The 3957-nt window shown below is 37.3% G+C and overlaps 1 pseudogene; it reads right to left on the bottom strand.

Moving 5' to 3' along the window:
- Positions 1 to 1470: 1470 nt before the first annotated feature.
- Positions 1471 to 1851, bottom strand: LOC105819536 (annotated as a pseudogene).
- Positions 1852 to 3957: the final 2106 nt, after the last annotated feature.

The raw sequence follows: 3957 nt of genomic DNA on the forward strand, positions 1-3957 counted from the left end.
GCAGTTGGGTTGTTTCCACATCCTTGCAATAGTGAATTGTGCTGCCATAAACATTCGGGTGCAGGTGTCTCTATTATAGAATATCTTTTGCTCTTTTGGGTAGATGCCTAATGGTCCTATTGCTGGATTGAATAGTATTTCTATTTTTAGCTCTTTGAGGTATCTCCAAATTCTTTTCCACAGAGCTTGCACTAATTTGCAGTCCCACCAGCAGTGTAAGAGTGGTTCCTGTCTCTCCACATCCTCGCCAGCATTTGTTGTTTTGGGATTTTTTGATAGAGGCCAATCTCACTGGGGTTAGGTGATATCTCATTGTGGTTTTGGTTTGCATTTCTCTAATGATTAGAGATGTTGAGTATTTTTTTACATGTTTGCTCGCCATTATTCTGTCTTCTTTTGAAAAGTTTCTGTTCATTTCCTTTGCCCATTTATTGATGGGGTTGTTTGATTTTTTCTTGTTTATTTTTTTAAGTTCTAGATAGAGTCTTGTTATCGGCCCTTTATTGGATGTGTAGAGAGCAAATATTCTCTCCCATTCTGTAGTTTGTCTATTCACTCTAATGATAGTTTCCTGGCTGTGCAAAAGCTTTTTAATTTGATCAGATCCCATTTATTTATTTATTTTTGTTGCTGCGGTGATTGCTTTGGGGGTCTTCTTCATAAATTCTTTGCCTAGGCTGATGTCTGAAAGGGTCTTCCCTGGGTGTGCCTTTAGTTCCAGCTACTCGTGAGGAGTTCAAGGTCAGCCTGGGCAAAATATGGAAACCCTGTCTCTTAAAAAAAAAAAATACTATTCTGTGTTTCTTTGTAAAATTGGTTTAAAATTATTAAATAAAATTGACTTTTTTGGGGGGGGTAGATAGTTCTATGAATTTAAAAACTTGTACAGATTCATGTAACTACCATCACAATCAGGATACTTCTATCACACACACCCTGAAAATTCCTTGTATTATGATCTTTGTAGTCACACAGTCCCTAACCCCTAGCAACCACTGATCTGTTTTCTATCAACGTAAGTTTGTCTTCTCAAGAATACCTTATAAATGGCATCACACAGAATGTAAGTTTTTCTATTTTAGAGATGGAGTCTTGCTCTGTCACCCAGGCTGGAGTGCAGTGGCACGATCAACACTGTGACCTCAAACTCTGGGCTCAAGCAATCCTCCCACCTCAGCCTCCTGAGTAGCTAGGGCTATAGGAATGCACCACTACATCTGGCTAATTTCTTTTTATTTTTTGTAGAGATAGATCTCGAACTTGTGGCCTTAAGCGATTCTCATGCCTCAGCCTCCCAAAGTGCTCGGATTACAGACCTGGGTCACCAGCACCTGACTGAATGTAACCTTTTTGAAAACAGTTTCCATTCAGCATGACTTTGAGATTAAGTCAAGTTGGTTAATGTATCGATAGTTCATTATTTTTTGTTTGTTTGTTTGGTTTTTTAACTTTATTTGATATATCTGAGAATCAGTGGTTAGTTCTCATCCATGTTGACTGTAGATTTTTGAAAGTGGTAACAGGTACATAGGTAACCAAAGTAGAGAGCTTGTTTGGTGAATCTTCATTCTCATTATGTTTTCTGGACAACCGCACATGGATCTGATACGGGACATTCCTCATTCCTTTGGCCCAGACAGCTTTGTTGAGCCTCGTATCAATGCGCACATCTGGAGTTTCCATCTCCTCCACGGCAAATTACTTGATCTCTTTGAGAGCCTGAGGGGCATGCTTCTTGAAGCCCACTCCATGGATGCACTTGTAAATGTTAATGGTGTATTCTTGGGTCACCACTTCGTTGATGGCAGAATGGCCCTTCTTTTTCTCGCCACCCTTCTTCATGGGAGCCATTATGCCTGGCCCAAGTCGGAAAGACCATTACTTTTTTTTTTCTTCTGACTCTCTGTTAAAGGTGACATTCCTTTTTATTGCTAAGCAGTATTCTATATAGTATATTATATATGGGATAGTATATAGAATAATATAGCATAAAGAAAGTGTAATATCATAGATTATGAATTCAGCCATTGAAGAATATTTGGGGTGTTTTCAGTTTTATGATTATGAATAAAGTGGCCATAAGTATTTATGTCAAGGCTTTTTTCTAATTTTTTAAGCCATTCTTAATTTTGATATTTATATAGTATGTTATACAAAAGTGTAAATTTCGTAAGAGTAATAATTTAAATACATTTTTTCAATGCCTAAATTACTTTATCACTATTCAGGAATTGGAATTAAGAAGACAATTATTACTACCTATATATGGGAGAAGTGAAATAGGAAGACTGGATAATCAAACTTCCTTTAAACATGGGCATATATCATAATTCATTTAAAAACCTAGGAAAGAAATGCCAAATACTTAGGCCACTAGTCCCTCTTTGCTGCCCACAGGATACATGAAAAATCGTCTAAAGTACACTTTGTTGTAGAGCCTCGATGTGGCCTCAGAATGTTCAATGGCACAGCTCTAGGCAGCAGCTACTACATAATCAGACTCCTGCTGTAACAAAGTTTCCATCTCTGGCTTAGGAAAAATTATTCTCAACAAACTCTAATCCCTATAAAAATTATTTTAGCTTTATGGACAAATAATATTCTGTAGCAATATTAATCCCAGGCTTATTACTTTAATAACGTGTGATTTTTCACAAGACTGAGCAATAAAAACCGCTGAGATAGTTACAGACAGCCATCAATTAGTACCAGAATAAAATCCAAAGTATATAAGGGAAAGGTATGTATTTTTTTAAGTATCTTAGAAAAAGGAAAGGGAGGACAAAGAGGAATAGGAAGAGGAAAATATTACAACCTGTTAAGAAACTGTAAAAATCTTTTTTATCATCCATTGTATTAAGCTAATTCTTCCAGCTTTGTGCCTTGTACCTATTTGACAATAAATCTGTTGTTGTCTTCATACTACTTGTTAGACATTATGGTTAGATTCTAATAGAATAAGTACACACATGGACTATTTCCTATATTCCAAATAGATAAAAATGATAGGTAAAGTAGAAAACCAAAAGGTACAATCAGATTCAAAACCAAAATAAACATATCTGTGGACCAAAAATTAAAGAGTAATACAAACTAATGAATGGAGCTCATACCATAGTCATGCTAGTCTCCAGTCCAAAAGCAAGCAGTGACAGCTGACAATTCAGCTTCTGTGGAGTGACTCTCACTAAATATTCTGTATGTGATAATACTGATCAGAGACAGGTTTACTCCTTGAAACTAGAAGTAGTTGCAAGGCAGGAATAAGGATATGTAGGCTGTTATCCCCTACTCCAAAATAAGCCTATAAAATGTGCTACTAACCTATTGCCTGGGGCTCCAGTTTTATAGATTGATATGGATCCAGGAGACAGGAAGACAAAAATACAGCCTCATGACCATGCCTTGGTGTCAGGATCAGCAATATCCCTCAATAATGTTGTAGTACAATAGCCCTGAAATGATGTTATAAAACATATTCCTAGACTGGGGAGAGGTGTGGGTAGAGGTAACCTTAAAATTGCTAGGGAAAGATGGGTCAGCATACAGCAAGAAGTAGGGAGAGAAAGGGGAAAACGAAACACAAAATCTCCTTCTACTTAAAATGAGCCTGCTGATTAAAATTCCAAAACCCATGAGAAAATCTTATACTAAAACAGTTATCAAAATTAATAATCAGAACATTAATTTATTATACATAACATTAATTTTATGCAAATCTGACAAGGATTTTAAAAATAATTGTTTAAATAAATGTGTTTAAAATGTTCAAAATAGGCGGGCGCGGTGGCTGACGCTTGTAATCCTAGCACTCTGGGAGGCTGAGGCGGGCGGATCGTTTGAGCTCAGGAGTTTAAGACTAGCCTGAGGCCGGGCGCGGTGGCTCACGCCTGTAATCCTAGCTCTCTGGGAGGCCGAGGCGGACGGATTGTTTGAGTTTAGGAGTTTGAGACCAGC

Source organism: Propithecus coquereli, unplaced genomic scaffold (assembly GCF_000956105.1).
Source record: "Propithecus coquereli isolate 6110/MARCELLA unplaced genomic scaffold, Pcoq_1.0 Scaffold49, whole genome shotgun sequence".
Classification (NCBI taxonomy): domain Eukaryota; kingdom Metazoa; phylum Chordata; class Mammalia; order Primates; family Indriidae; genus Propithecus; species Propithecus coquereli.